The following is a 10,723-nucleotide window of genomic DNA, read 5'->3' as shown; positions in this document are numbered from 1 at the left end:
AATAATACATACTTGGGCTTTATGATTGAACATGGGCTTATAAGCCCACCCTACTTCTTAGTTGGACTAGTTAGCCCATGTCTTACACTTGTAAGTATCATTTTAGATGTAACTAGTTAGTTATGCACTTGGAATCTAGTTTACACATAATCCCCATGCACATACCTCCATTAACCAACTTTTGTAAGGCTTTTCATGCTAGTGACCAAGGAACAAACTCCTCCTCCCCACCACTACCTTGGTCGTCGGTTTTGTAGGCATCAAGGAGAGGTTTTGTTTCATTTTTTTGTTTACTACTTCACTCATATTTTCTCTCATACTCTTTCACTTCTCAAAAACACTCTTACTTGCAACTTTCCTTTTCTCTCTTTTGCTCTCAAATATTGTAAGTTACATGATACTTTTTCTCTTCTTTTCTTCTTGTAAAAACCGAACCAAGCACCCTTTAATCATCATCATCAGTTTCTTGTTGTTTACTTATGCTTTGTTGTTGTTAAAGTTACTTGAAGTTTGTTGTTATTTACTTACTTACGTGGTTTCAAGAATCAAACTTACTAGTTTCATTCTTCTTTTATCTTGTAATTTCAAGAACACTCAAGAACATAAACTTACTAGTTTATGATTCTACCTTACTTGTTTTAAAAGATTTAGAGTTCATGTGTTGCAAATCATACTTGTAAGTCATGTTAGTAAACTTTAAAGTTTACTCTCTTAAAGATCAAACTTTGGTTTGAATCTTTAAAGTATGAACAACAATGAACTAGTTACTTACTTATTTAGTTTATTACTTCATTTCTTGTACATTTAAATTCATGTTTGTTGTTAAATGGTCAAGTATTACAAGTTAGTCTTGATCTCATATCTCTTGGAACTAAAAGCTAACTTAAAAGTTCAAGAACATGTAAGTAAGTTTTCTTTAAATATAACTTTGTATACTTATGCTTGATCTAGACTTTTGAGTCTCAGATCTTCAAGATCAAACTAAGAACTATGTTCTACAACTTATGATCTTGATTAGTTAGCTTACTTTCAAGTTTATAGTTCAATACTACTTTTATATTTCATGTATGTGTTAAAACTAAGACTTTGATGTAACCTTGGTTCATCAAAACACTTGCAACACTTAAGTGAGTTGTGCTTCATGTCTTAGACTTACACAATGGTTATGATGGTCAAACCTTGGTAAAGATGATGTAAACACATCAATGAGTTGTACATTTGAAGCTATAGGCATCAAGGATGAGAACCATGATGAACATCAAGCACCAAACCCACCGGAACCCACTATTTTTCTGTTTCCTGTCCTCTGCTTACTGTTTTGCTGTTTCTGTAACAGACCAGTACACCTGGGCTACTGTAACCTTGGTTTTCAGTTAGCTCAGTTCGTGTAGATAACTTTTTATTTAAGACTCGTCTTCATCCGAGTTACGGTTTAGGATTTATGGCCCTCCGATCGTCACTATGTCCTTTTAACGTTGTGCAGAAATTTCTGACCTACTCGCACTTAAACCGTCACCACGGTTAAAGGAAGACGAGTTTGCTTCTGTAAATTTTACCACACTTAAAGGACTCATAGACGGAGCCATTCTGTTCAGTTTGTGTAGAGACTGTGGTGACTGACCGAAGTCAGCCCTTGTTTTAAAACTCTTTCCTTGAATAAAACTTACTTTATACTTTTCGTTTGATGATGAATGATGATGAATGATGATGACCCCTAAGACCTTATTTACATACTTTTAGACCTATTGGGACGATTTACTGACTTAGAACTATTTGACTTAGGTTGAGGACTTTCGGACCGATTACTTGCACACTTTCCCGACTTTACGTTACCGCTACTTTATCATTGTGAGTTATAGCATTCCCTTTTTACTTTAACTATTTTGGGAACTGAGAATACATGCGCATTTTATGTTTTACATACTAGGCACGAGTACTTAAACTTATATATGTGTGGGTTATACAATGGCATAAACATTCCATTTAGCTCGGTAACGTTTAATCATTGGTTTTTGAACCGTGAACGCGAATCTTAGATATGGATCCATAGGGTTTGACATCCCCACTCGGGCTAGTAGCACTAGCATTTAACGAGTGTTTAATACTTCGTATACATACGCACTTGCCAAGTGTACTTTCAGGGGGTATAAACGTTAAGTTAGTTACCAAGTGCCCACGGTTAACATATACTTTATCATACTGCTTTGAAACGCTCTTTGTAGCACTGAAATCTCGTGGCCTACCTTACATACTGTTATACTTAAACTATAGCTCACCAACCTTTGTGTTGACGTTTTTAATCATGTTTTTCTCAGGTACTTAAGGTTACTTGCTTCCGCTGTCGTGCTAGTCTTGCCGTAGACACCCGCTGCTCTAGTGTTATCACCGCATGAACTGTTTATCTTGCATTCAAACTTTAATACCTTTGAAACTATGTTTTGTAATGACCTAAGGGTCACATACATTTATTCATGCTTGCTATTCGTAGAAGCATACTGTTGGTGTAAAACAATTGACGTCGGTTATGACGTCATCTTTTTATCGTGAATGCAACTTCTTTTATTACAGCATATAGTACTTAACCTTGTAATGATCCTGTTGTTGATGATTCGTACACGATGGTTTTGTACGGGGGCATAACATTTGGTATCAGAGCATTGGTTGAAGGAAATTAGGTTGCATTAGTGAGTCAAGACCGACCCGAGTAGGATTCACTAATAGGACTAATCTACAACTTGCTAGTTTACGTGTTTCTGCTGAACTTACTGCATGCTGCTGCTTACTTTTACTACTATATGCCGTATGCTACTACATGATTTCACTACTGTATGATATTACTTGCTACTTCTGTACGATTCGTTATTATTGCCATGCTACTTATTGTTATACATGATTTAAACTGTTGGCCTAATACGTGCTTGCTTTATGACTTACTGACATGGAAAAATTTATTTTTCCTTGTTCAGATGTCGGATACTCCACTTGCTATCATTTTGGGCAGTTCAAACTCGTCAGCCACCCCACCTGCTGCTGCTGCCGACACACCGATCTCGCTACCCACGAGTGACCCCGGCGCTTCATCTTCCGGGACTAGCAGCCAGGCGCCTGCCCCAGTGGTTACTTCTAGCGGAGCCCAGGACCCTTCGGAGATTCCAGCTCCATCTGCCCCCGGACCCTCAGGATCACAGCCCCGCTCCGGTGAGATTGTAATTCCCGCGGAATTCGGGGGAAGGTCCATTCCGTAACCGGTATCGCCATTGGTGCCGATGCGCCCCTGATAGACGTCTCATTCTGATCGGACCCGCTCGTTACCAACAGATGATGGCCGCTCAAGGACGGACAGTTCAGCCACCCGTACAGCCACCACATGATTCGGACGACCCGTCATCCACTGATGCTTCATCCGACGACACCTCCTCAGACGACTCCAGTGATGATGAGGACCCTGCTGATGTACCTATTCAGCCACCCTCCACCCCGCCGAAGAAGCGGTATCGCTTCGACAGTACCATCATTCCGGGGATCAACGGAGGACGAGCCTTCACCGACGCGTTTGGTCGACGTCGTAGGGTTACTGCTCGTAAGCGGCTTGTGTCGTACCCTGCCGTCCCACAAGTGCGTAAGACACCCCGTTACGTACTGACTATTTCTGGAGCCAGAACGTCTGCACCCCGTTTCGTGCGGTCTGCACCACCCGCACCACCGGCACCACCCGCACCACCAGCACCGCCTGCCCCACCATCTCCCGCAGTCGAGGAATTGATAAGAGAGGTGGAGATCCTCCGAGCTCAGGTAGCTGAGCTTGAGGAGCAGATGTCTCATGTTATGGACATCCTACACCCACCTTCACCGTAGGACCTTTTGTATTAGATTTCATGATGTAATCTAGTTGTAGTTTCATATTTCACTTATGTATTGTACGAATCTATCATGATGTATGAAACTTATTATTAATGAATGGAAACTTTGTGATGTTACTTTTTGCACAAGTGTTCTATTTACGTTACTGTATGGTGTTTTGCGGTACTTGTATCAACTTGCGTTACTTAATTAACATGTGTTGTGCTGTTTACATGTTGGTTGTTATATACTATATTATTATATATTGAATGCTGGATTTTGACTTGAGTCAAAATGTTTGTATAGAACACCATGGCTAACGGTCGATCCACACCTACTGCTGCTCAAATTGACGAGATGATCCAAGAACGTGTAGCCGCAGCCATTGCGGAAATGCAACCCCAAGCTCCACCGCCACCGCCACCACCACCGGTTATTCAACCCGTTCAAAATGGGTGTACTTACAAGGAATTTCAGAGCTGTAAACCACATAACTTCAGCGGCACTGAGGGACCGGTTGGTCTCACCAGATGGTTCGAGAAACTTGAATCAGTATTCCGAGTTAGCAACTGTTCGGAGGACAGCAAAACCAAATTTTCTTCTTGCACGCTATCTGACGGCACGCTCACGTGGTGGAACACAATGGCACAGGCACAAGGCATTTATGAGGCGTATGCTACGCCATGGGAAGAATTTAAGTGTGCCATGATTGAGGAGTATTGTCCGAGAACCGAAATCCAAAATATGGAAATGGAATTCATGCAGTTAAAGGCCGTTGGGAACGACCTTGATGGTTACAACAGGAGATTTTTGGAACTAGCCCTGATGTGTTCGACAATGGTCACCCCGGAATTCAAGCGAATGGAGAGATACTTCTGGGGACTCCCTAAGAGCATTAAGGGAAACGTCACCTCGTCCAAACCACCAAATGTCCCAGAAGCGTTGCGCATGGCGCATACTTTAATGAATCAAATAACCATCGATGAACCGGAGAAAACTACGTCTGAAGCGGGTACTAGTGAGAAACGCAAATGGGATAACCACAATAACAACAACAACAATAGGGGAAGGAACTATGAACAGAACCCGGCGAAACGACATGAGGGTTTCAGAGGAAACAACAACGGTGGAAACCCCAACCCCAACAACAACACCAACTCCAACCCGAACTACAAGGGAACCCTACCTCAATGCAAGAGGTGTTACAAACACCACACTGGGTATTGCAATGTTGTCTGCAAGAAGTGCCAACGGTCTGGGCATGTTGGAAAAGACTGCAAGGTCACCACTTTGAATGGGAAGCCGAACACCAACGGGCCAAAGAAATGTTATGAATGCGGGCAGACAGGCCATTTCAGAAATGCGTGTCCAAATAAGAGAAAAGATGGCGGACCACCCCGCGCTAGAGCTTTCAATGTTAATGCAAGGGACGCACACGAAAACCCCGACTTGGTGACAGGTATATTCAAAATCAACAATCTTTTAGCTTCTGTCTTGTTTGATACTGGTGCGGATAGAAGTTATGTATGTAGACATTTTTGAGATAAGATTAATTGGTCGTTAGTCCCGTTAAAAGAGAGTATGCTTGTCGAGGTCGCCAACGGTGAACTTGAAAAAGTTGACCACATTAGTCGAGGAGCTATTATCAACATAGCTGGTGCAGATTTTGAAATTGATTTGATACCTATCAAACTGGGAAGTTTTGACGTGATCGTTGGTATGGATTGGTTGAGCAAGATAAGGGCCGATATTATCTGTGGAGATAAAGCTCTTCGCATACCACAAGGAGACGGTGAGCCACTGATCATCTACAGAGAGAGATGTACCTCGAAGTTGAACCTCATTAGTTGCGTGAAAGTGCAAAAGATTATGAAGAAGGGACGTCTTGCTGTCCTAGCGCATGTGAAAATAGTAGAAACTAAGGTGAAGAGCGTGAACGACGTTCGAATTGTGAACGAATTTTCCGATGTCTTCCCAGAGGAATTGCCTGGATTACCGCCGCCGAGAGCCGTAGAGTTTCAGATCGACTTAGTGCCAGGAGTGTAGTGACCCGAACTTTTCCATGTTTATATATATTAATTGAGATTGATATTTACATGATTAAATGTTTCCAACATGTTAAGCAATCAAACTTGTTAAGACTTGATTAATTGAAATATGTTTCATATAGACAATTGACCACCCAAGTTGACCGGCGATTCACGAACGTTAAAACTTGTAAAAACGACATGACGATATATATATGGATATACATATGGTTAACTTGAGATTATGATAAGTAAGTATCTCCATAAGTATATTAACAATGAGTTATATACATATAAACAAGACTACTAACTTAAGGATTTCGAAACGAGACATATATGTAACGATTATCGTTGTAACGACATTTAAATGTATATATATCATATTAAGATATATTAATATATCATAATATCATGATAATATAATAATTTAACATCTCATTAGATATAATAAACAATGGGTTAACAACATTAATTGAGATCGTTAACTTAAAGGTTTCAAAACAACACTTACATGTAACGACTAACGATGACTTAACGACTCAGTTAAAATGTATATACATGTAGTGTATTTAGATGTATTAAATTACTTTTGAAAGACTTCAAGACATATATCAAAACACTCATACTTAACGAAAATGGTTACAGTTACTTTCCCATTCTTTTCTTTCATCAAGAATTCTAGTCGTATTCTTACCCGTATTATACACAGCTTCAAAACGTACTTACTATGGGTATATACCAATAGGAACTAGCATGGGATTCCACTCTTGATTATTTCATGTATGACTAATCAATTTTAACTTCTACCATGAGCTAGTCAACTAACTAGAACTCCTTTTAACCCCACTCACCACTCACCAATTACCACTCATCATTCACTCCATTTCACTTCCAATTCTCTTTCTAATTCTCTCTCAACACACACACACACTATTATGAACGTATTTTTCTAGTAGTTAATCATCATCTTCATCAAAAATCACTTCAAGAATCAAGCTATAATCATCATAGGAAGAACACTTCAAGAACACTTCAAAAATCCCTTCAAGTTTACTAATTTACTTCCAAGCTTTCTAATCCATTCCAAGTAATCATCTAAGATCAAGAAACCTTTGTTATATACAGTAGGTTATCTTTCTTATTCAAGGTAATATTCATATTCAAACTTTGATTCAATTTCTATAACTATAAACTATCTTAATTCGAGTAAAAATCTTACTTGAACTTGTTTTTGTGTCATGATCTCAAGCCATCCAAGATCCTTTGAAGCTAGATCATTTCTTGTCACTTCCAGTAGGTTAACCTACTAAACTTGAGGTAGTAATGATGTTCATAACATCATTCGATTCATATATATAAAACTATCTTATTCGAAGGTTTAAACTCGTAATCACTAGAACATAGTTTAGTTAATTCTAAACTTGTTCGCAAACAAAAGTTAATCCTTCTAACTTGACTTTTAAAATTAACTAAACACATGTTCTATAACTATATGATATGCTAACTTAATGATTTAAAACCTGGAAACACGAAAAACACCGTAAAACCGGATTTACGACGTCGTAGTAACACCGCGGGCTGTTTTGGGTTAGTTAATTAAAAACTATGATAAACTTTGATTTAAAAGTTGTTATTCTGTGAAAATGATTTTTATTATGAACATGAAACTATATCCAAAAATTATGGTTAAACTCAAAGTGGAAGTATGTTTTCTAAAATGGTCATCTAGACGTCGTTCTTTCGACTAAAATGACTACCTTTACAAAAACGACTTGTAACTTATTTGTCCGACTATAAACCTATACTTTTTCTGTTTAGATTCATAAAATAGAGTTCAATATGAAACCATAGCAATTTGATTCACTCAAAACGGATTTAAAATGAAGAAGTTATGGGTAAAACAAGATTGGATAATTTTTCTCATTTTAGCTACGTGAAAATTGGTAACAAATCTATTCCAACCATAACTTAATCAACTTGTATTGTATATTATGTAATCTTGAGATACCATAGACACGTATACAATGTTTCGACCTATCATGTCGACACATCTATATATATTTCGGAACAACCATAGACACTCTATATGTGAACGTTGGAGTTAGCTATACAGGGTTGAGGTTGATTCCAAAATATATATAGTTTGAGTTGTGATCAATACTGAGATACGTATACACTGGGTCGTGGATTGATTCAAGATAATATTTATCGATTTATTTCTGTACATCTAACTGTGGACAACTAGTTGTAGGTTACTAACGAGGACAGCTGACTTAATAAAATTAAAACATCAAAATATATTAAAAGTGTTGTAAATATATTTTGAACATACTTTGATATATATGTATATATTGTTATAGGTTCGTGAATCAACCATTGGCCAAGTCTTACTTCCCGACGAAGTAAAAATCTGTGAAAGTGAGTTATAGTCCCACTTTTAAAATCTAATATTTTTGGGATGAGAATACATGCAGGTTTTATAAATGATTTACAAAATAGACACAAGTACGTGAAACTACATTCTATGGTTGAATTATCGAAATCGAATATGCCCCTTTTTATTAAGTCTGGTAATCTAAGAATTAGGGAACAGATACCCTAATTGACGCGAATCCTAAAGATAGATCTATTGGGCCTAACAAACCCCATCCAAAGTATCGGATGCTTTAGTACTTCGAAATTTATATCATATCCGAAGGGTGTCCCGGAATGATGGGGATATTCTTATATATGTATCTTGTTAATGTCGGTTACCAGGTGTTCACCATATGAATGATTTTTATCTCTATGTATGGGATGTATATTGAAATATGAAATCTTGTGGTCTATTGTTACAATTTGATATATATAGGTTAAACCTATAACTCACCAACATTTTTGTTGACGTTTAAAGCATGTTTATTCTCAGGTGAATACTAAGAGCTTCCGCTGTTGCATACTAAAATAAGGACAAGATTTGGAGTCCATGTTTGTATGATACTGTGTAAAACCTGCATTCAAGAAACTGATTTCGATGTAACATATTTGTATTGTAAACCATTATGTAATGGTCGTGTGTAAACAGGATATTTTAGATTATCATTATTTGATAATCTACATAAAGCTTTTTAAACCTTTATTTATGAAATAAAGGTTATGGTTTGTTTTAAAAATGAATGCAGTCTTTGAAAAACGTCTCATATAGAGGTCAAGACCTCGCAACGAAATCAATTAATATGGAACGTTTTTAATCAATAAGAACGGGACATTTCAGTTGGTATTCGAGCGTTGGTCTTAGAGAACCAGAATTTTGCATTAGTGTGTCTTATCGAGTTTGTTAGGATGCATTAGTGAGTCTGGACTTCGACCGTGTTTACTTGAAAAATGATTGCTTAATAAATTTTGTTGGAAACTATATATTTTTAACATGTGAATATTATGTGATATATTAATCTCTTAACGCGTTTGATATTATGTGATAGATGTTGTAACGACCCGGATTTTTCCGATCGTTTTACACTTATAAGATTAATATTTACATAAATTAAAACTTACCAACATGATAAGCAATCTAAATTGTTGAGATTTATGATTTTGAAAAGAGTTTTACATAACGTTTAACCGTCTAGTTTGACCGATGATATCACGAACTATACAATATATGTTAATTATACGTTTGTGTATATATATGTATATATACATATTTAACATGATTTAAGGATGTTTAAATATCTCATTTTGTATTAATAACAATAAGTTATAAGTATATTTTGAAACTACTAACTTAAGCTTTCAAAACGATAACTATACGTAACGTTATTTGACATAAATACTTACGACCTATAATGTTTATACATATATCGTATATATAATGTATTTAATCACTTTTAAAGACTTAAATACATAAAACAATATAAGTATATTCACAAAAGATAGCTATATTTGAATCCTCATTCCATTTTTCACAAGATTTCTATACGTATATCTAGAGTATATGTACTCGTATCATACCTAGCTTCTATACGTATTTACTATTGGTATATACACATCAAATCACCACCAACCAGCCCTTGTTCATGCCTTATGTATAAGGTAACTACTTTTGTTATTTAGTATGACAATTTCACATGATTAAAAGATCTTTTCACAAAATTACAAATTTATACACCTTTTACACCACCATAAATACATGCATCCATTTTCAATTTTTGGAACATCATTTCTCTAGCTAAATACACACACTTACTAGCCTCATGTCTCTCTAAGAACTCCAGCAAAAATCCTCTCAAGAATCACCTTAAACACCACCATAAAAAGATCAACAAAAACACTACAAAAATACAACTTTCAATTCAAGTTTATGTCTTAAGTTGCTTCCAATCTTTCATCCAATTTCATCACTCTTTTGGTTCTAGGTTTTTACTCCTCTTTTACAGCAATCTTGTCCAAGTAACTTGAGGTAGTAACTTTGTTCATAACCTTATTCGATTCATATATATATAGCTATCTTATTGTATGGTATACAATTTTAACAACAAAAACATAGTTTGAATGATTTCAAACTTGTTTGCAAACTAAATAGATCCTTCTAACTTAACTTTTAAAATACTTCAAGACCTGTAATATAACTTAAATATATGCTAATTTAACAAGGTATAACTTGGTTTTTCAAAGAATACCTTAAAAAACTGTTTTTATGACGTCGGAGTGCAACCGGGGGCTGTTTTGGGTTGGATAATTAAAAACCATCTTGAACTTTGAATTGGAGGTTTATATTCTGGAAAAATGATATTTCTTATGAATATGTTAACACATAAAAATTTCATGATTTAATTCATAGTATAAGTATTTTTAGAAAAATGGTCATTAAATGATGT

The sequence above is a fragment of the Rutidosis leptorrhynchoides genome, chromosome 4, assembly GCF_046630445.1.
Source record: "Rutidosis leptorrhynchoides isolate AG116_Rl617_1_P2 chromosome 4, CSIRO_AGI_Rlap_v1, whole genome shotgun sequence".
Taxonomy (NCBI): domain Eukaryota; kingdom Viridiplantae; phylum Streptophyta; class Magnoliopsida; order Asterales; family Asteraceae; genus Rutidosis; species Rutidosis leptorrhynchoides.
The sequence above is the reverse complement of the archived record's forward strand: the minus strand, read 5'-3'. Positions refer to the sequence as shown.